We start from the raw sequence: 23695 nt of genomic DNA, 5'->3' as shown, positions 1-23695 counted from the left end.
GGGTCCGATGCAGCTGGGAGGGCTACCCCAACCATTGGTAAATCAATATCTAATCGAGGGGCTTCGGCCGATATTAAAGAAACAGGTACAGTCCGTCCTCTTCGGCTGGAAGGGAATGACAACCAACGAATTATGCGACAAACTGGAACAATGCCCGGGCTCCTCCCTAGAGGAGAAGAAGGATATTAAGGAGGAAATATTGCAAATGTTTGTCCAAGAGAAACGGGCTCAATTTAATCAAAATAAAAAGGGGGATCAGAGTCAGAACTACATACGCGAACAGTGCCAGAAGTGGGGGCCTGTTCGAGGTTTAGAGGAACATAGGAGGAGTTGTTGGCCTTCTTTCTATAGGGGCCAATTCCCCAACGGAGAGTGGATCCACCACGAAAATGAAAACTGCGACGGGTGTACTGAGGAAGACTTTGGACTAATTAATATGGACGAGGTAAAACAACAATGGACAATACCACCCCCTCTCCCCCCCCCCCCTCCTCAAAACCCTCAAACTTGGACTGTGCAAGGGCCCCCTCCCCAAAATTGGTATCCACCAAGACCCCTTCTCCAAACCCCTGGACCACCCCCCAATAGTGGGATGCAGAACGGACCAAGGGGGAACTGGGCCCCGCCTCGGGGTCCGCCGCAATGGCAACCTGTAAACCAGTCACAGTGGGGGCCGCCAGAACGCCGGCTGGGTGGAAGGGGCGCTGTAGAGGGACGACCTATGCCCTCCGCACCACCGGTTCCGCAGGAACCGTGCCATTATTGCAAGCAAATGGGACACTGGATACGTGATTGCCCAAAGGCTCGTAAGGGGTTTCCGCCCCAATACAATAGAGGGGCCTTTTGACGGGACGCTGGCGGGTCGCCCAAGGAGTGTCCTCTTTTGACCATGACACCGGCAGAGGAACCGACCTTGATGTTGGACGTGGAGGGAAGACAATTAGAATTTCTCGTAGATACGGGTGCGACTCGCAGCACAATTAACAAGGGGCAATTGCCCTCTTTGCGCCCCACGGCGAGGAACGTTCAAATACTGGGTGTTTCGGGCTTACCCCAAGCGCTTCCTGTTTCGGAGGAAGTGCGAGTAACATGCGGCCCGCTGGAGGCTAAACATGCGTTCTTGATGACCACTACCGCCCCGACAAATTTGTTGGGACGGGACTTGTTGTGCCGATTGGGCTGTCAAATCTCATGTACAGAGGAGGGAGTTTTCGTAGACGTCGCGGAATCTAAACGCGACTTGGTAATGACGGCATTGTCTCGGCCCGGCCCCACCGCGTATTGGTGGCGCTTGGATGAATGGGCTCTGGCTACCTGGACGCATATCATAGATAATGTGTGTTTGGACAGTTCAGTTCTGCGAGATTGGCTACAACTGCACCAAATTTCGATAAAAAAACGTAAAGGATAATCCACCCCATTGCACTGCGTACTATGATGCAACGGGCGAGGACGAGAATTATCGAGAGAAGGTTAAGGAAAAGCTGGGCGAGCGCACGCCTCTACATTTATCACGGATATGGATCGGCCGTGAGGGAATAGGAATCGAGGCAGTCCTAACCTCGAGTCAGCGTGCGTTGACCCAATACCCCGAAGGAGCGGCCGCCCATGTTACCCTCACCACTGCCAAGGGGTGGCCGCCGGAAAGTGTAGGTTGGATGGTGGGGAGGTTACGAGAAGTTCCCTTACAAGGTTATCGGAGTAAGAGAGGCCGCTGGACTTTGAAACGGCTCCAAAATGGCGAAGGGTTCTCAATTGACTTCAAGACACAACGGAGGGATGGAGTGTTCGAAGTAGCAGAGTTGCCTCCTAAGGGCACCTATGCCATGAGGGCAGTGCTGACGGACCCGGGTGAGTCAGATTACCTCCTAGCGGAGGTGCCAGACAATTTATGGCCAAAGAGCGACGGTGAGGTTGGACGGATGCGAGACGCCAAACCTCTAGTGATAGCAGTGCAGCCGGGGATGCGCTTGCCAAATGTAAAACAGTATAAGCTACGACCTGAGGCCGACGTAGGCATAGCACCGGTAATTCAATCCCTAGTGGAACAGAAAATTATCGTGGAAACTAACAGCCCATGTAATACACCAATTTTGCCAGTGAAAAAGCCGTCGAAAGACAAATGGAGGTTTGTACAGGATTTAAGGGAGGTGAACAAGGTGATACAGGGCATACACCCACTAGTTCCAAACGGAGAAACCCTCATGATGTCAATCCCGCCGGACGCAACATACTTCACAGTTATCGACCTTTGTTCTGCGTTTTTCTCTGTGCCCATCGCGCCTGAGTCACAATACTTGTTCGCTTTCACCCATAGGGGGCGCCAGTATACTTGGACAGTACTACCTCAGGGGTTTTCAGATAGCCCCACTCTGTTTTCCCGGGCGCTACACCGCGACTTGGCGGATGTGGAATTGAAGGGAGGGTCAGTGTTGCTGCAATACGTTGACGATTTGTTGATTTGCTCCCCTTCAAAGGAGGCGTGCGAAATGGATTCCTTGGCCCTATTAAAGGCCTTGGCGGCCAAAGGCCACAAAGTAGGCAGACCAAAACTTCAGTTTGTGCGGCAGGTTGTAACTTACTTGGGACACGCCATTTCGCACGGAAAACGAGAATTGGATGCTGGACGGGTGACCGCTATTATGGAGCTGCCTCGCCCTCGCTCGCAATGGCAACTGCTGCGCTTCCTAGGTATGACGGGATATTGCCGCACTTGGATACTTGATTTTGCGCTGCTGGCTAAGCCACTATACGAGGCAACCAAATCAACCGCCTCGGACGAATTGGTATGGACGGAGGAATTGAGGCGATGTTTTGACGGGCTGAAAAAGGCGTTGGTCACGGCACCGTCATTAGGACTCCCGGATTATGCGAAACCATTTACCCTTTACACTCACGCCGTGGGGGGTTTCGCCCAGTCAGTTTTGACACAGACCCATGGGGATAAGGAGCGGCCGGTAGCCTACTTCAGTAAAAGGTTAGACCCGGTCGAACGAGGGTTTCCGGTGTGCCTGCAAGCCGTGGCAGCGGCCAGGTACGCAGTAGAAAGAACAGCGGACATCGTTATGGGACACCCAGTAACGCTACGGGTACCGCATTGCGTCACTTCGCTGTTGTTACAGCGAAGCACACAGCATTTGTCTAACACTAGATTAATGCAATACGAATCCGCACTGATCACTGCAGCCAACATCACGATCGAACGTTGCACGACACTCAACCCAGCCTCACTGATGCCCACCCCTGAGGAGGGCGAACCCCATGTGTGCGCCGACGGTGTGCAGCTAGTCTCCACGGTGCGATCGGATTTAAAGGACAATCCCTTAGAATACCCCGACTGTACATATTATGTCGATGGATCAGCTAGGCGCGCATGGGACGGGTCCCTGTTGTCCGGGTACGCCGTGTGCTCGGATAGCGAAACGGTAGAAAGCGGGCGTCTTCCACCTACATTTTCCGCACAGCAGGCGGAGCTGTGCGCCTTGACTAGAGCGTGCAGCTTGGCGGAAGGCCTTGCCGTCAACATTTACACAGATTCGGCCTACGCTCACGGCGTAGTCCACGATAAAGGGGCCATCTGGAAGATGAGAGGTTTTCTCACATCTGCCGGTTCAGTGATAAAAAATGGCGCGTTGGTAGAAGGGCTCCTCCGAAGTATTTTACTTCCCCGCGCTATCGCGGTAATTAAATGTCGGGGCCAACAAAGGGCGGACAATGACGTTGCCTGGGGCAATGCAAGGGCGGACGAGGCGGCAGGAAAGGCCGCCAACCAACAGATAGAACGCAACATGCCGATGGTGACACGAGCAAAGGCGACATCCGCACAGATTGCTGACATACCGACTGTGGGACCACCCGCCACACCAACTAAGGACGATATCATAAATTTGCAGAACGCTGCACCGACGGCCGAACACGAGGACTGGCTCAAGCGAGGGGCGATACGCCTCGGGCCAGGAGAAATATGGACCCTTGACGAGAAACCTATAGCACCCCAGGCTTTACTGCCTTGGTTGGCACGCATGGCTCATCAGAATGGTCATGTGTGCCAAAGGGGGGTGATGGGACAGATAAACTACACTTGGGCAGCGCCAGGACTGTCACGGATTGTATCCGAAGTGTGCCGATCGTGCGTGGTCTGCCAGCAACACAATAGAGGGGCGCCGCCGAGACATGCACATGATGGGGGACGGCCCCCGCCTAGTGGGCCGTTCGCAACTATCGAGTTCGATTTTACAGAATTGGAACCGAGCATGTCGTTTCGCTATGTGTTGGTAATCGTAGATACGTTCACCAAATGGGTCGAAGCTTACCCATGCGTCAAGTCCGATGCCCCGACAGTAGCGAAGCGCCTCGTAAGGGATTTTATGTGCAGATTTGGCATTCCCCAGATAATCTCGTTGGATCAAGGGTGCCATTTCACGGCGCAGGTGGTCAAGGGCATCCTGAAGGCGTTGGGCGTTAAACAGTCCTTCCATTGCGTTTACCACCCACAGTCATCGGGACTTGTGGAACGAACGAATAAGACTTTAAAGAATAAACTAGCGAAACTTTGCGCAGACACAGGCTTGAGGTGGCCAGAGGCTCTCCCGCTTGCGTTGATGAGCATCCGTTCCACCCCGGGTCGCACTACGGGCCTTTCCCCCCACGAAATATTAATGGGACGACCTATGAGCTTGCCCGTTTCAGCACCAACGGACATGTCCACCCTTGCTTTGCCAGTAATGGATGACATGCTTTTGAGATTTTGCATAGGCTTGTCCAATGTGGCACGCAGCATCCATGCTCGAGTACGAGAGGCGCTGCCTGAACCAATAGGCCACGCCATCCACGACTTCCAGGCCGGCGACTGGGTGCTCGTAAAGCACTTCACCCGCAAGGCTGCTTTGGAGCCACGGTGGAAGGGACCATTCCAGGTGCTACTGGTCACACCGACGGCAGTCTTCTGCGAGGGTAAACCTTCGTGGATCCACGCCACCCATTGTAAGTTGTCCATCCCCGCACCACAAGACACACAAGACACCGCACCTCACATTGCTGCAGACACCACACCTCACACTGCTGAAGACAATGCACCGTCTAGGGCACCACAGTCTCCTAAGGGCGGCGATGACGGTCATGATGATGGGAATTCTGGGCAGCTGCCGCAAACCCCCTGCCAAGGATAGGCTCTTGCACTTTGAGCTATCGAGAAAGGACCTCCCCAAGTACCCAGGACCCGACAACTATTCAGCATTTCCCCTTTACCCCGTCAAGTATATAACGGCTCGCTGGGGAGACAAAATAGCGGTGAATTGCTGTAACTTGGAAACGAGCTTTAAGTGGTTATCTGTAAGATGGGTGGAAGCTATAGTGGTACACAATAAGACACCACAGGCACGTATGACAAGACCACGCCTAGTCCTGACTAAGGTTAGGAAAGTGGAAAATGGAACATATGGGGACATAAGCAGCCGATATGCCCCAGGATATCGATGGGGCAAGGGCATTGAGAATACTACCCTCATGTTGCATTATACCCCCATCGGTCCGGATACAACAATGATACTTGAATGTGGAATATGGCCCCCTCGCACGACAATCCCAAATGGAGCTGCACCCTACTTACGACCTAGTTGCGCCGCCTACGTCATTAAAACCCCGCCTGCCCAGGAAGTAAGAAGGAAGCCAGAGGAGAACACATACTGGAAGGTCGCACGGCATATGGCCACATTACAGAATAGGACACGGTGTTGGATGTGTATGCACCTTCCCCGCACCAGCACAGCAGGAATACCAATGGTAGTGTTACCCCTATCACTCAATGATTTGTGCTCGAAGCCACTAGACACCAAATGCCTTAGTACAACCCTGACAAGCCAAGGTTCTGACGGAACCGCGTGTAAACGAGTTTTCCAGTACTCGCCCCCCATCCAGCCCCGACACTTTGAGGAACGTCCGGCGCCGGTTTGGGTTAAGCCGGCTAAGGGGGCCCTCTGCTTAGAAGGAAAGGGCCAAATAATGGTAGGTAAATCTGTGTGTAGAGATACCCTCCTCGCGGACCCTAGGGAAGGGAAACACATGCTGTTAGTAAATGTTACAAGCTCGCCTTTACATAACCTCACACACCTCCAGTTGGCATGGGAAGGGGAAAACGGAACAAACGCTATCGCAGACCTTCACACTTGCATGACCACTCATTTAGTGGCTCCACACGGAACCATGTTTGTATGCGGGAACAAAGCTTACCCGTATTTACCTGATAATTGGGGAGGAATTTGCTATTTAGGATCAGTTTTCCCAGAAATGGAAATGCTACAACACTTACATAATACCCCTGCACTCATAAGGACACAACGAAGCACCTATTGGCACGACGACGGCACCACCACCTTACATGGCGCTGATTGGGAGAAGGCCGTTAGTTTCTTCTTCCCATGGGCTGGGACGGTCATGAGCAGTTACCGCATTGACAAAATTGCGTTAATCTTAGAAAGTGTGGCCAACGCCACCGCTACAGCACATGACGAAATGTTGGACACAGTTGTCCACCTGCGTACAATGGTTATGCAAAATAGGGTTGCGTTAGATATGCTGTTGGCAGAACGAGGAGGGGTATGTGGGATAATTGAGGGTAGATGTTGCACTTTTATTCCTGATCCCTCACAGGGGGTCAGTGCTGCTATTATAAGGTTAAGGGACAGCGCTCATATATTGACAAGGGATCGAATGGATCAGGAAGCCTCCCACCAGTGGCTTACCGACTGGTTCAAAGGGTGGACAGGTACGATAGTAAAGTGGGTACTGACCGCCTTGGCAATAGTCCTTGGAATCGTGGTCAGTTGTGTAATAATCAAGGCTTTAGTCCTTGCGTGTGTGAGAAAGTTTTCCACAGGATGGACACTGAAGACGACAACAGAAAAGGCCATGGTGATGCTCGATAAGCTGACCGCGGGCCCAGATGACACACCGGCCGTCGACGTGACTGCAGACCGCGGATCCTGGAACGACAACCCGAACGAGCCACTGGGCCGCGACAATGAGATCTCCGCTTCCGAAGATTGTTCTTCCATTGTTGATATTACCGATAATGATGTTGATTACACTTTTGCGGACCTCGAAGCATTTCAGGCTGCCAGGAGGCCGATTACTCTGGGCCCCAACACATCGCATGCAGACGTCAACGAGTTCCTAAGGGACTCCTCTCGTTTTTTCTCGATGTGTAAGGCTGTTACTGTTGCTGGCCACCGTCGCTGCAGGCCTACGCCACCTGAGAATAATGTTTCTGATGATGTTACCAATGATGATGTGGGCCACTTGCCAGGGTCCCCGACTGATGTTTATGTCTCAATGCAGGCCTTGCCTCTTTATGTCTCACAAGCTCACAGTGAGTCAAACGCCACTGACCCAGTCCGGGATTTGGACCCAACTGCAAACCCAAGCCCGGATGGAGAGGAACTCGATCGTGGAGATACTCTGAGTTCCGAATCTGATTGCTTTACGAATTCGTCCAGGAATAGCAGCGATGCAAGCAGCATCGCCTCGGACGATCTCGACTTTGACCCAAAGGAAGTCGCTCTCCCTCCTTTGGACCGTTATGCTTTATTTTATGGCCATAGGTTTGAGCCACCTGATACTGACGATGTTGTGTCTTCCCCAGATCACCAGCATGTAAGAGACCTCATGAACTGAATATCGATTGAGCGCTGAAGATCTACAAGGATTTCACCTGGGGAAGCCTGGGCGAGCTCCAGTTGGGGAGGAGTCCCGGCCGCACCTCTGTGCTCCAAGGGTGGGTCGGGAGATCTTCCTGGGTGTGGACCCCGGTGGAACCAGAGGTCTTCGTTGTGGATTTGACGCGCTATTCGATCTTCATGCCTCTACAGTCTCACCTCATACACCCATCTACACCTGACTTACATCATACACCCACTTACACCCACTTACACCCACACACCCGCGGATCATCCTGCTGAGTGCGATGTGCGGTACTGGGTACGGGACAGTCGGGACATGCTCACTGGGCTGCATTCGCATGGTACGTTTAGTGAACCCTTTACACTGTCTATCTCACCTCTCTTGGAGGATTTTTCATGCCATTTGACCACCCCGCTTTTACGGATTTACATTGCATACTCACATACAGACGCGAATCATCCTACTGAGTATGTGTGGTGCTTTGGTACGGGACATGCTTACTGGGCTGCCTTCGCGTGATATGTTGAATGACTTTCCTGATTGGTTTTGTTTCTGCTTTGTTTGAAATAAAGGCCTTTGATTGGCTCGTAGATAACTTTGTATCTTAGATCCAAAAGGGCGGTATGTAGGGAGCTGTAATGCCCCTCCCCCTTTGTATATCCTTGCTGCTTTACCAATTACCAAGTATAACCAATTATATGTTTTGTTTTGACTGATTGCTGTACTCTTTTATAATACTTAGTTCTTTCTTGTGCATTGAGGATGTGTAATATCCTAATATGGCCTGTGTGGGCACACACAATCTCTTGTTCCCCTTCCCTGGCCTTGGTGGCAGCTGTTATCTCTCTGCCTCCCTCTAGACTTTGCCAATATCCTGTGGGCTGACACATTTACGAGTATCCCCTCCCTTTGTACTTTCCCAACCAAGGTTTTTATACAGAAAGTTGTAAACATGTTGCCACATATGGCTGACCATCTCCTTATCTGAGTTAACCTATGAGTGGCCTTGATGAGCTTCCTCTAACTAACTGAACAACAGGATGGGACTATGGTGGGAGGGCCAATGAGCCCATTCTGTCTCTGTATCTTGTGAGCTAAAACCACACCCGATATTCCTTATATAAAGCAAGTTTAAATCGAATTATTTCAGAGCATCTTGTTGTAGTGTTGGTCATCTCATGTGAACCTTCCTGTGACACCCTGCTCCCGCAAGCTTGTGTAATCGAGTTCTAATAAATATATCCGTTGCTCCTTTTCTCTGAGTCTTCTGAGTCCCAAGTTCTAAGTCTCAATCCGACATATATATATATATATATATATATATATATATATATATACCACACACACACACATATACATATATACCACACACACACACATATACATATATACCACACACACACACACATATACATATATACCACACACACACACACACACACACACACACACACACACACATACATATATATATACCACACATACACACACACGCACACACACACATTGCAGCGAGTGTGAGATTTTGGACCATCGGGGAAAGTGTTGCACCCCTCCCCAAGATAGTCACTTGAAGTTTCACCCTGAGATTGGAACAATGATTAAAACGTTAACAGTTACACAGAAAATGGTGATAGAAAGTCAAAGTCATAAATAAGCATCCAGTCTTTATAGTGACATTGCAATCTAAAAAGCAAGCTGCATTTGTCATATTATGGTCTATTTGGACAACGCAACATTTTTCACAACAAAAATTGCAAAACCCTATGATTTATCAACTTTTTTCCCCAAATACATTTGCTAATTTACATCTAACAGAAACACTATTCCCCAGCCCCCCCCCCCGTTTCCCCCTCATGAAGGGATTGGAGGGGGGAGGGGGTTACCCTGGGTGCGACCAACACATGCAAAATTTGAAGATCAGCCTTGTTTTTCAAGCGGTAAAAAAGCTCAATATTTGGCTATGTCCTTCTTTCCGTCCGTCCCCCAACAAATGGAGAACCTTTCTAGCCCACCATGTTTAATTCTAAAGGATTATAAAGTGTCATTCTAGGGGGTTCCAAAGTGTAATTCTAAAGGATAATTCTGGAGTAATTCTAAAAGTTCTAAAGGGCAATTCTCAAGGATAATTCTAAAGGACAATTCTAAAGGATAATTCGAAAGGATAATTCAAAAGGATAATTCTAAAGGGCAATTCTAAAGGGTAATTCTAAATTATAATTCTAAAGAATAATTCTAAAGGATAATTCCAAAGAATAATTCTAAAGGATAATTCTAAAGGATAATTCTAAAGGATAATTCTAAAGGATAATTCAAAAGGGTAATTCTAAAGGATAATTCTAAAGGATAATTCTAAAGGATAATTCTAAAGGATAATTCAAAAGGGTAATTCTAAAGGATAATTCGAAAGGATAATTCAAAAGGATAATTCAAAAGGATAATTCAAAAGGATAATTCAAAAGGATAATTCAAAAGGATAATTCAAAAGGATAATTCTAAAGGGCAATTCTAAAGGATAATTCTAAAGGATAATTCTAAAGGGTAATTCTAAAGGATAATTCTAAAGAATAATTCTAAAGGATAATTCTAAAGGATCATTCTAAAGGATAATTCTAAAGGGTAATTCTAAAGGTTAATTCTAAAGGATAATTCTAAAGGATAATTCAAAAGGATAATTCTAAAGGGCAATTCTAAAGGATAATTCTAAAGGATAATTCTAAAGGATAATTCTAAAGGGTAATTCTAAAGGATAATTCTAAAGGGTAATTCTAAAGGATAATTCTAAAGGATAATTCTAAAGGATAATTCTAAAGGATAATTCTAAAGGGTAATTCTAAAGAGTAATTCGAAAGGATAATTCGAAAGGATAATTCGAAAGGATAATTCAAAAGGATAATTCTAAAGGATAATTCTAAAGGATAATTCTAAAGGATAATTCTAAAGGGTAATTCTAAAGGATAATTCTAAAGGGTAATTCTAAAGGATAATTCTAAAGGATCATTCTAAAGGATCATTCTAAAGGATCATTCTAAAGGATCATTGAATGAATGAATGAATGATCGTTTTAAGGCCATTTTCCCCGCTAGAGAGGGGGTTAACCTTGCGGGCCCCATGACAATCATGGTTCCCTGTTTGTGGCAATGTTTTTATGGCCAGATGCCCTTCCTAACGCCAATACTTAGTCACCTCTTACGATGCACAGGGATACGGTGTATGTATTCTAAATCAGGGTACACACCGTGAGCATTCATCCCAGCAAGCTGGTACTCAATTTGCCAACCTCGAAAGGATGACAGGCTGAGTCAACCACCTTGGCGTTAATTCAGCGATCGATCAGGATTCGAACCCAGGATCCTAGGAATCCCAAGCCGGCACCCTAACCGCTAAGCCAAAACCAGGCTTCATTCTAAAAGATCATTCTAAAAGGTAATTCAAAAGAGTAATTATAAAAGGGTAATTCTAAAGTGTTCTTTTGGGTCGTTCTAAAGTGGGTAATTCTAAAATGTAATTCTAAAGGGTACTTCAGGTACTTTCGGTAAATGGGTAATTTCCCAGGAAACAATATCTCTCTACTCTCAAGAGTGAACTCTCAAACCTGTCTCCCTCTTCGAAATCCTGGTGGCGTCTGGTCAAATCTGTTTCTGGTGTTTGTTCCCCCTCCATCCCCTCCCTTACCTCAAATGGCTACACATCTGACTCTGCACGTGAAAAAGCCGAATGCCTCAACTCTGTGTTTGCCTCAAAATCTTGTGTCCCAAACCCCTCTCTCTCTCTGTATCCACCTTACCCAGTCGAACCTAGCTGATCCTGGACTCTGTGTCCTTCTCTCCTGACAAGGTGGAGAAGTTTATGTCAATCCTTGACTCTGATTCTGCAACTGGACCAGACGGCATCACCCCACAGGTCCTAAAATCCTGCTCTGCCACTCTTTCACACCCTCTCTCTATTCTCTAAACCCTCTCTTTTGCTCAAGGTCATCTGCTTTGAAGTCAGCCAACATTACCGCTGTACACAAAAAGGTGCAAAAACAGATGTTGCAACAACAGACCAATCAGCCTGCTCCCAATCATCAACAAAGTCATGGAATCCATCATTGCTTCGGATATCAAATCCTTCCTCTTCTCCAAAGGCTTGATCTCTGATCATCAATTTGGTTTCAGACCTGGTCACTCTACTCTGGACAAGTTGCTTCTGCTGTCTCAACAATGGATGGAGGTCCTCAATGTCAAACAGGAAATTAGAGCTGTCTCCCTTGACATATCACGTGCCTTCAATATGGTCTGGCACCATGCTCTGCTCACGAAAGTCTCCTCCTATGGTATCCATGGAAATCTCCATGCATGGCTTGCAGACTTCCTCTCTGGTCGTAGTCAACGTGTGGCCTTGAATGGATTTCTCTCATCTCCCCTTCCTGTTCAGGCTGGAGTTCCCCAAGGCAGTGTTCTGGGCTCTGTGCGTTTTCTGGTCTTCATCAATGATCTCTCTGACTCTCTGGAAAATCCTCTCTGTCTCTTTGCTGATGACTCCACTCTCTGCCGCTCCATACCTCATCCCTCAGATCGGCAGTCTGCAGCCTCATCACTCTCTGCAGAAATGGACAAAATCACAGACTGGTCAAACAAGTCTTCAGAATCATTGGAATCTCCCGTGATGAAGCTATCTCCGAGGGCCTTTCACTCACTCACCGCAGACAGGTAGGTGGTATTTCTGTCTTCTACCGACTCCTCTCCAGCCTTGCTCCCCCAGCTCTCTCTGTGCTTTGTCCCCCAGATATTCCTACAGGTCGCACAAGATCTGCCTGCAACCCTCTGATGGTTAAACTGCCGAAATCTCGGCTCTCTGCTCACCTTCATTCCTTTTTTCTCCCGCCTCTGGAACAAACTCCCACACTCCCTTCAATCCCACTCCTCCCTCCAGGTCTTTAAAACAGCTGTTCACCACCATCTCTTAACTTCCCCCATCCAAAACCTTGATCTTTTCTACCCCCGCTAATTCACCCCAGATACACCTTGTTTGAAATTCCAACTTTTTCCTGGAAGTCCCGGCAGTGTCCATATGTTTTATACCTCGCCCACCCCCCCCCCCCCCTTCCCATGCCTCCACCCCCAAAGCCCTCTCCCTCCCACAGATCTCTCGATGTCCCTGCTCTGAGATGTTGTGTTTGTATTCCTCCCCCTCTCGCCCCATCTTGTCTATCGCTCCCCATGTTATATGTTTTATGTGTCAGTTTGTCTTTCTGTGTGATTATTGTTCGCTCTTTCACGAGCCTCGATCTTGTATACAAAAAAAAAGAAAAAAAAAGTGGACCATGTCTTTCAATCCTGACAAATCTCACACTCTCACTATGTCTCTTCGAAAAGACCGACTGGACAACCCTCCAATCTACTTTCTGAACAATCCTCTCCAATAAGTTCTGTCACTCAAACTATTGGGTCTCACTATCTGCCATGATCTTTCCTGGGAAAAACACATTTCCAAGCTGGCCTCCAAAGCCAGTCGCCGACTGGGCATTCTCCGTCGTGCGAAGTGCTCCCTTGGCACACCTGAGCTCCTCACCACATACAAGGCTTTCATCCGCAGCTCAATGGAATACTGCTCTCCCCTCTGGGCTGGTGCTCCTTCCTCACACCTAGCTCGGCTTCACGCTATTGAAACCAAAGCTTTCAGAATCATTGGAATCTCCCGCGATGAAGCTAACTCTGCGGACCTTTCACTCACTCACCGCAGACAGGTTGGTGGTCTTTCCGTCTTCTACCGACTCCTCTGTGACCTAGCTCCCCCTGATCCATCTGTGATCTGTCCCCCAAATACTCCTACAGATCGCACAAGATTTGCCTGCAACCCTCTTCTGGTGAAACTGCCAAAATCAACTCTCTGCTCACCTTCACTTTTTCATTCCTCTTTTCTCCCGCCTCTGAAACAAACTCCGTCACTCTCTTCAATCCCACTCACCCCTCCAGGTCTTTAAAACAGCTGTTCACCACCATCTCTTATCTTCCCCCATCCAAAACCTTGATCTTTTCTACGCCTGATAATTCACCCCAGATCCACTTTTCTGAAATACCAACTTCTTTCCTGGAAGTCCTAGCTGTGTCCGTGTGTTTTGTTTTTAACCTCTCGCACACCTTCCCCCCTTCCCACGCCCCCCCCCCCCCAAGCCCTCTCGTTCCCACAGATCTCCCGATGTCCCTGCTCTCAAATGTTGTACTTGTGTGCTTCCCCGTCTCTCCCCATCTTATCTCCCGCTCCCTTTATTTTGTCTTATGTGTCCGTTTTTGTTTTTTTTTGTCATTAATGTTAGCTCTTACACGAGCCTCGATCTTGTATACAAAAATATAGATATAAAAATAAGGGTACTTCTGGTGGGTTCTGAAGGGTCATTTTAAAGGGTTTTTTTTTTTTTTTTTTTTTTTTTTTGTATACAAGGTCGAGGCTCGTGAAAGAGCGAACATTAATCACACAGAAAGACAAACCGACACATAAAACATATAACATAGGGAGCGGTAGACAAGATGGGGAGAGAGGGGGAAGGACACAAACACAACATTTGAGAGCAGGGACCGAGAGACATGGAGACATCGAGAGATCTGAGAGAGGGCGAGGGCTTTGGGGGGGGGGGGGGGGCGTGGGAAGGGGGCGGTGGGAGAGGTATAAAACATATGGACACTGCCAGGACTTCCAGGAAAGAAGTTGGAATTCCAAACAAGGTGGATCTGGGGTGAATTAGCGGGGGTAGAAAAGATCAAGGTTTTGGATGGGGGAAGATAAGAGATGGTGGTGAACAGCTGTTTTAAAGACCTGGAGGGAGGAGTGGGATTGAAGGGAGTGAGGGAGTTTGTTCCAGAGGCGGGAGAAAAGAGGAATGAAAGAGTGAAGGTGAGCAGAGAGCCGAGATTTCGGCAGTTTAACCATCAGAGGGTTGCTGGCAGATCTTGTGCGACCTGTAGGAATATTTGGGGGACAGAGCACAGAGAGAGCTGGGGGTGCAAGGCCGGAGAGGAGTCGGTAGAAGACAGAAAGACCACCTACCTGCCTGCGGTGAGTGAGTGAAAGGCCCTCAGAGATAGCTTCATCGCGGGAGATTCCAATAATTCTGAAAGCTTTGGTTTCAACAGCGTGAAGCCGAGCTAGGTGTGAGGCAGGAGCACCGGCCCATAGGGGAGAACAGTATTCCATTGAGCTGCGGATGAAAGCCTTGTATGTGGTGAGGAGCTCAGGTGTGCCGAGGAAGGACTTCGCACGACGGAGGATGCCCAGTCGGCGACTGGCTTTGGAGGCCAGCTTGGAAATGTGGTTTTCCCAAGAAAGATCATGGCAGATAGTGAGACCCAAAATCTTGAGCGACAGAACTTCTTGGAGAGGATTGTTGAGAAAGTAGATGGGAGGGTTGTCCAGTCGATCTTTTCGGAGAGACATAGTGAGAGTGTGAGATTTGTCAGGATTGAAAGACATGGTCCACTTGTTTGACCAGTCTGTGATTTTGTCCAGGTCTTCAGAGAGTGAGGAGGCAGCAGACTGCCGATCTGAGGGAAGAGGAATGGAGCGGCAGAGAGTGGAGTCATCAGCAAAGAGATAGAGAGGATTTTCGAGAGAGTCAGAGAGATCATTGATGAAGACCAGAAAAAGCACGGGGCCCAGAACACTGCCTTGGGGAACTCCAGCCTGAACAGGAAGAGGAGATGAGAGAAACCCATTCAGGGCCACACGTTGACGACGACTAGAGAGGAAGTCCGCCAGCCATGCGTGGAGATTTCCATGGATACCAAAGGAGGAGAGTTTGGTGAGCAGAGCGGGGTGCCAGACCGTGTCGAAGGCACGTGATATGTCGAGGGAGACAGCTCTAATTTCCTGTTTGGCATTGAGGACCTCCATCCATTGTTGAGACAGCAGAAGCAGCATGTCCAGAGTAGAGTGACCTGGTCTGAAACCAAATTGATGATCAGAGATCAAGCCATTGGAGAAGAGGAAAGATTTCATATCCGAAGCAATGATGGATTCCATGACTTTGCTGATAATTGGGAGAAGGCTGATTGGTCTGTAGTTGCTAGGATCTGTTTTTGCACCTTTTTTGTGCAAAGCGGTGATGTTGGCTGATTTCCAAGCAGATGGCAGTTGACCTTGAGCAAAAGAGAGGGTGAAGAGAACAGAGAGAGGGTGAGATAGAGCAGCAGAGCAGGATTTTAGGACCCGTGGGCTGATGCCGCCGGGTCCAGTTGCAGAATCAGAGTCGAGGGTTGACAGAAGCTTTTCCACCTTGTCAGGAGGAAAGGACACGGAGTCCAGGAGCAGCAGGGTACGACTGGGTATGGTGGGTACAGAGAGGGATGGGTTTGGGACACAAGATTTAGAGGCAAACACAGAGTTGAGGCATTCAGCTTTTTCACGTGCGGAGTCAGCTGTGTAGCCGTTTGAGGTAAGGGAGGGGATGGAGTATTGGAGGGGGAACAAACACCAGAAACGGATTTGACCAGACGCCACCAGGATTTGGAAGAGGGAGACAGATAAGAGAGTTCGGTCTTGAGAACGGAGAGATATTGTTTCCTGGCTCTCCTGAGGGTGGACACACACTTGTTTCGGGCTTTGTGAAAGGAAATGAGATTTCCTTCCGTTGGATTTGCTTTCCAGGAGACGAAGGCAAGTTGTTTCTGGGCAACAGCCTCACCACAAGATTCCGTGTACCATGGACGGGAGGAAGGGTATGACAACTGAAGACGAGCTGGGATAAATCTGTGCATGAGAGAGAGCAATTTACTTTGGAAGAATTCCCAGGATGAGTTGATGTCAGAGGTGGTAGAGATGGGCGACCAGTCCAGATGATTGATGGCTGCTTGAAGACCGTGCCAGTTGGCCTGAGTGAAATGCCAGACTCGTCGACGCTGAGCAGGCTCCCTGAGGATGGTCAGAGAGATGTCCACTTTAACAAGGACATGATCAGATGATCCGATCGGAGCAGAAGAAGAGCAGCAGACATTTTCAGGGAAGTTAGTCATAACCAAGTCCAGAAGAGAAGATGTTCCGTTGACTGAGATCCGGGTCGGGAAATTGACAGATTGTGTCAGTCCCAGTGAGTCGCAGAAGTCCTTTGCTGAGGAGCCATGGCTGGTGAGAGAGGTACCCACACCCAGCCAACTGGCATGATGACAGTTGAAATCACCACATATGAGGAAGAGAGAGTTGGGATGAGTAGATAGAAGTTGGTCCATATCATCAGACAGCGAGATGTAGATGGAGTCATCACTGTTTGGTGGACGGTACAACACACATATGAACAAGAGGTGGGAGCGAAGGGGAAGCCGTAGCCAGAGGTATTCCTGGGGGTGAGGTGGAGAGAGTGCAGTGCAGGGCGAGTGAGGAAGAGAGTTTTTGATAAAGATAGCAACCCCGCCTCCAGGACGAGGCTCAGGTCTATCATACCGGAGGAGGGAGTAGCCCGGGAGAGATACTATGGAATCAGAGACATCATAAAGGAGGAAAGTTTCTGTTAAGCAGATCACGTCTGGTTTGACAGAAGCAACCTGTATGGAGAGATCAGTTAAGTTTGAACGAAGGCCCCGGATGTTTGAGGTCCATACCGTTAATGAAGAGGAAGGGGGAGCATCAGATACAGAACAGGGGGGAGGAGGGGTAGGGTAAGATGTGGAGGAGGTGGAAGAGGTAGGGAGAGCTGTTGAAGGTGTGTCAGAGATCTCAGAATAGCTCGGAGAAAGGGAAGGATGGGGCGGACAAAAGGTTTGATGGTGATTGGGTGAGCCACAATGAGGTGTTATTTGAGGAGGGGGAAGAGCGAGGCAGAAGGTTGGGGGAGATGGAGGTGAGAGTTTGAAGGGGGAAGAAGCGGGGAGGACGCTTTGAGGAGGGGGAGTGAGAGGGGGGAAATTGAGAAGCAATGAGGGTGGGGAGATTTGAAGGGGAGGGGTGAGGAGGGAGTTTGGGAGGGAAGGGGCAAGGGGAGGGATTTGAAAGGGATGGGATATGGGGGAGATTTGGAGGGGAGGGGTGAGGCAGGAGTCTAGGAGGGGAGGGGCGAGGCGGCGTCTTGGCGGGGAGGGGTGAGGGGGTAGTTTAGGAGGGAGGGGGCAAGGGGGGAGATTTGAAAGGGATGGGTGATGGGGAAGATTTGGAGGGGAGGGGTGATGGGGAAGATTTGGAGGGGAGGGGTTATGGGGAAGATTTGGAGGGGAGGGGTGAGATTGGATTTTTGAAAGTGTACGATTTATGGGAAACGAACATTTATTGCAAAATGAGTTTCTTGTGACCTTCGAGTTAAAAATACGTTTAAGGACGCTGGATGGAGGATGGAATGCAGGAGAGTTTAGGGAATGTAGAAAAAAGGCACTATAGGAGATGGATATTTTTTTTGGGATGAATTGATTTGGTGAGCAAGTCGAAAGCAGCCTTTTAAAGAAGAAGAAGAAAAAGGTGTTATAAAATATGACGGAATACATAACTTGAGGGGAAAGTGTAAACATTGAAGGTTAATGAGTGAAAACTATCTGGGGAAATGGGGGAGAAACACGTGGTCGAAGAACGAACGAACGAATAAGAATGAATAAACGAATGAGAACAGAGAAGGGAATTTTTTTTTTTTTTTTTTTTTTTTTTGAGTTGAGATTTACACAAGGAAGTAGGCTATGGGTGAAAAGACTGGGAATACAGAGAACGAAAGTTATTGGATCACAAAAGACGGACCGCTGAGAGAAAAACAAAGCCTCAAGGTTGTACAGTGCACACTGTACAAGGCCTCAAGACACGACACGGCAAACAGACGATCAATTTATGAAAGATAAACACCGAGAAACAACCAAAGTTGCACACAATAACTTCACACACCGAAAGATAAATACAGTTTCGACAAAATACAATTGTGAACAGACTTAACTTCGAAAAACGTGGAGACCGTGTGGAGCTTCGAAAATCCCTGCCGCCGTCTCCAAGATCTCGCGAGATTTTTCATTCGTTTCTTGGCTTCGCCTATTTCATATCGAAAATGCCAAACTGAACCGTTTCCTTCGGACACGGGTGCGATTTATCTTACTATAATTCACCGAATGTCCGTCCGTCTGTCTGTCTGTCTGTTCCCAGGTACCGCAAAAACGGCTGAACCGATCGCAACGATATTTTGGGTGGGTAATCCTGGGACCCCTTGGAGTAAAATAGGCTCTATTGTTTTTTCCAATTTTCCAATTTTTCAAATTTTCCAGTTTTTCCAAACACGATGGAATAACATTTACCAATGTGAACAGTGATGTGTCTTTCATTGAAATTCTACAAATACTGTTTAGATTTTGATGAGAATTATGAACCTGCCACGAATGCAGAAGTGGACAGATTACGGCAATGAGCGGGTTTGATAATATCCCAATACAACCGTCATTTAAAATAGTATTTTGTTAAAGTATCAATTGATGATTGGAATTGAGTGAATACAATTACGATTTTGAATTCGTAATTGTATTCACCCAAACTTATGGAACTTCGCATCAGGATTTAAATATTTGTTTTTGTCACGATTGTTGTTAAAAGTTTATTTTTTCTATTAATGCTATTTAATTTGTGATTGGAGTTATGCTGTTTGGAATGAAAAAAAGAGATATCGAGTTCAAGTGAATGACGAAATGCCATGACGGTTTCTACTTTCTAAACGTGAAATTCGCGGATCACCATATGCAGATTCGCCACGGTCCCACGATCGATGTTTCTATAGGTGAACGTACCCGTTTGTATGCGAACGGGTCCGTTTTTAATGGAAGTCCTTCACGAATTTGCTGTCCACGTCTGACGTGCGACTGAAGGTGCTACAGGAATGTGGAATTTATTGGTTTCATGCTTTAGCATTCCCGTTTCTGCATCGTCTGTTTGCTTTTGGCCTCCCACCCGTGCGTAGCATGGGTACCTCACTAGTTTATATGATTTGCAGATGTACATGCACACATACATCGAGAATTACCTTTTGTAATATAGTAGGATAGGATAACCTGGCGGACAAGGCATCGCATGATACCATCACCCATTGCAGACTCAATCAATAAGTAGACCAGCAAAGTTATCAGGAAAGTTAAAGGAAATAGATCAATACAATACAATCAATTTTTTTGAAACCTGTTTGCAACCTCTAGAGCAGGGATCAGCAACCTTAGGCACGTGTGCCACCATTGGCACGCGGCAGCGTAATCATTGGCACACTGGCAAAAGCAGTGCCCTCTCAGCTGCATTCCAAATCACCTCTTGAACAGCCATCGGCTGTTGCACGGCCTGTCTTATTTAGTTTGATTGAGGGTACAGCCTCCCGCTCACATTTCCCACAGTGCAGTGAAGCGGTTCAGGTTCGGTAGATGATGGCAACCCCGCTAGCTAAGAAAGCTAAAGTAAAAGTTCGGGCATTCAAGCCCTCATGGACTGAAGAGTGGGTTTTGTTTTTCAGAAGGACCGTGCTGTGTGTACTTTATGTTTTGAAAATGTTGTTTGTTGAACGTCGAGTGTTAAGCCCCATTTTGAGACAAAGCACGAGAAAACTTTCAAATATCAGGCAGACAAGGCAGAATCCATCAAACGTGCCGTGTCCAGGTATGGGAAGCAAGCCAACACCCTCAAAATCTTTGCCACTGCTAAAAACCATGCGACCGAAACAAGCTATCGCATTGCTCATTGCATTGCGAAATGCAGTAAGCCATTCACTGATGGCGAATATATGAAGGAGGCTTTTCTCTGTAGCTCAGAGGTTCTGTTTGAAGGCTTACCAAAAAAAGACACGATCAAATCAAGAATAAAAGATATTCCCATGTCAGCTGGAAGTGTTGAGCGACGCATCAAAGAAATGGCAGAAAATGTCAGCGCGCAGCAAATAGCTGGTTTAAAAGATGCTGTGGTATTTAGCATTGCACTTGACGAGAGCATGGACGTGAATGACATACCACGTTTGGCAATCATGGCAAGATACTGTGATTCGACTGTAAGAGAGGAACTCTGCTGCTTAAAGCCAATGTCTGACACAACAAAAGGTGAGGACATAGCCAAGGTGTTTATGGAACATTTTGAGGAGCGAGGGATTGACATCAGGAAGATTTTTGCAGTGACAGCAAATGGCGCCCCGCCATGGTCGGGAAACAGAGGGGAGCTGTCAGATTAATTGAGGAAAAAGCCGGTCACCCTATCATGAAACTCCATGCATAATACACCAAGAAAACCTCTGTGCAAAGATGTCAAATTCAGATCTTAATGAGGTTATGGCTACGGTAGTAAAGGTTATTAACTTAATAGTTAAGCGATCTGCTCTGACACACCGACAGTTCCAGTCCCTGCTTGAGGAAATGGACTGCACATACAAAGATATCCCTCTCCACTCAGCGGTTAGGTGGCTAAGCTGCGGAAAAGTTTTGGAGCGGTTTGTCAGCTGCTTTGATGCCATCAAGGCCTTCCTGGCTGAATAGGGCCAAAACTACCCAGAACTCGAGGACGAGAAGTGGGTTGTGAAACTTATGTTTCTCACGGATATTACGGGACACCTCAACTAGCTCAATCTTCGACTGCAAGGTGCAGGGCAAACTGTTTTGGACATGTTCGACACATGGACGGCTTTTGTCGGCAAGCTATCAATCTTTTCAAGCGATGTTGCTACCTCCACTTTCCGCTACTTCAGACACGTAAGGGAGCTGTCCTCGCAGCACAACATCAGCACTGCTGAAATGTGCAAATACATGAGCGAGCTTGAGTCGGAGTTCACAACACGATTTGGGGACTTTGAGAAGTGTGGACCCATGTTCTCTTTCTTGATCAAGCCAGACAGCTTTGATGGACACGAATTGGATTTATCTCTGATAGCCTGGTTGGATACACAGGACATGGAAATTCAGCTGATTGAACTGAAGAGTTCAACACTGTGGGTGACTAAGTTTACAGAGCTATGGAAACAATTAGAAACCATGGCAGTGCAAGATCACGGAACCTGCATCTTCACCTGCTGGACATCCGTGCCAAAGAAGTTCAGCTGTCTCTGGAACGTTCCACTGGCTTTGCTGTCAGTCTTCGGGTCAACGTACCTCTGTGAGCAGATATTCTCACACATGAAGAACGTGCTCAGCCCCTCCCGCAGTCGTTTGACAACCACTCCGAAGCATGTGCGCAACTTAAAGTGACTAACTACAACCCCCAGATAATGGAGCTCAGCAAAGGAAAGCAGGGCCAGGGATCACACTGACTGGTAGGCATCTGTTTATTTGTCGTACACATGGATTTGCATATGTAGCTGTTTGTCCATCTCTTTTTTTCCAACTCAGATGTGGATGTTTTCATGAGGATGGCAGCATTCTTGTATAGTGCTGGTATTTCTGTTTGATACAGTTTATTCTCCCTTTTTGACAATTGGTCCCAATGCAATACTTTGTAAATGAGTTACTGAAAGCAGTGTTTTGAAATGGGGTCCGTGCATATAATTTGTAACCTCATGGGGGACAAATTTTACAATGATAAAATGATCATTACAATGTCCTGATTATGAGAGATAAATGTTTATTTGAAATGTTGTTGCTGTGCATGCAGCCTATATGGATGGAATAAAATTCCATGTCTGTTGGAAATATTTTTTTGAAGTGGTATTGAAGGAGCCATGTTCTCCAACTCCAACGCGAGTCGAAAGAATTGACGCGACCAAAGACGGAATTCGTCCGAGTTGCTTTATTGAAACAAAACAGCTCAGGTATTCTGACAAGCCCGTTTATCGGGCAGCAATATATATACACATTTATGCCGGGGCGTTTGCCCGGGAAAACCGAGACCGGGCATGCCCGGGTGTCAAGGGCCAGTCCTGGAAAGGCGAGTCTGGACATGCCCGGGCGTCCTGGACGCGGCCTGGCAAGTCGAGGCTGGGCGTGCCCGAGCGCTCTGGGCGAGCCCTGGAAAGGCGAGAGCGGGCATGCCCGGACGCTCTGGGCGAGCCCTGGAAAGGCGAGTCTGGACATGCCCGGGTGTCCTGGACGCGGCCTGGCAAGTCGAGGCTGGGCGTGCCCGGGCACTCTGGGCGAGCCCTGGAAAGGCGAGAGCGGGCGAGCCCTGGAAAGGCGAGAGCGGGCATGCCCGGGAAAGACGAGACCGGGCGTGCCCGGGAGGTTCGGGCGTGCCCGGGAACAGCGAGTCCGGGCATGCCCAGGAGAGGCGCGTCTGGGCCCGTCCGGACGAGCCCGGCATGGCGATCGCGCCCTGGCCGCGTCCTGGCAGGTGCAAGGCGATTGTGTACATTCAGCGGGAACCGCTACACACGCCCCTCCAGAATCGACCTGCACCGGCAGGGTCAATTTAAGGGGGGTCCGGATGACCCGGCCGAAGCGACCCCTGGAGGGTCATGGGGGGGGGGGGGTCCGATCTGGTGGTGGGTGGTCGAGCGGGGGGAACTGTGGACGGGGGGCGGCCTCGCCGTGGAGGAAGGGCCAACCGTGGTGGTCGGTCGACGTCCACGTGCGCCGGTTTGAGGCGGTCCACAGAGATCCGGTCCGACCGGCCGCCGACGTCGACGACGAAGGACTTGTCGCCCCGTCGCAGGACCCGGAAGGGCCCGTCGTACGGCGGCCGGAGTGGCCCCCGGTGCGCGTCATGACGCACAAAGACGTACTCCGCTGTGCGAAGCGCCGGGGGGACGTAGGATTGGGGGCCACCGTGGCGGGACGTTGGCACGGGGGAAAATCGTCGGGCGGCCTCCTGGAGGTCCGAGCGCTGGTGTGCGGCGGACCAGGGACTGGTAGCGTCAGGCACGAACTCGCCTGGGACGCGGAGCGGCTGGCCGTAGACGAGCTCGGCGGCGGACGCCCGGAGGTCCTCCTTGGGGGCCGTGCGGAGGCCCAAAAGGACCCATGGCAGCCGGTCGGTCCAACCGTCGTCCTGAAGGCCGGCCATGAGTGCGGCCTTCATGGAGCGGTGAAACCGCTCGCACAACCCGTTGGCTTGGGGGTGGTAGGCCGTGGTGCGGTGCAGCGTGACCCCCAACGAGCGAGCGACCGCGCCCCAAAGTTCGGACGTGAACTGTGGGCCG

The 23695-nt window shown here is 48.9% G+C and overlaps 1 protein-coding gene and 1 long non-coding RNA gene across 8 annotated transcripts in view; one reads left to right on the top strand and one right to left on the bottom strand.

Moving 5' to 3' along the window:
* The window catches only part of LOC137414398 (synaptic vesicle 2-related protein), a 314148-nt gene that overhangs the window by 285940 nt on the left and 4513 nt on the right, over positions 1–23695 (bottom strand). The gene's annotated exons all lie outside the window — the stretch shown is intronic.
* The window catches only part of LOC137430359 (uncharacterized), a 64438-nt gene continuing 62399 nt past the window's right edge, over positions 21657–23695 (top strand). Inside the window, exon 1 of the long non-coding RNA XR_013623868.1 lies at positions 21657–21874. This is a non-coding gene — a long non-coding RNA (uncharacterized LOC137430359). The remainder of the gene's footprint in view (positions 21875–23695) is intronic.

The sequence above is a fragment of the Myxine glutinosa genome, chromosome 6 (genome assembly GCF_964187855.1).
Source record: "Myxine glutinosa chromosome 6, kmMyxGlut1.1, whole genome shotgun sequence".
Taxonomy (NCBI): domain Eukaryota; kingdom Metazoa; phylum Chordata; class Myxini; order Myxiniformes; family Myxinidae; genus Myxine; species Myxine glutinosa.
The sequence above is the reverse complement of the archived record's forward strand: the minus strand, read 5'-3'. Positions and strand labels throughout refer to the sequence as shown.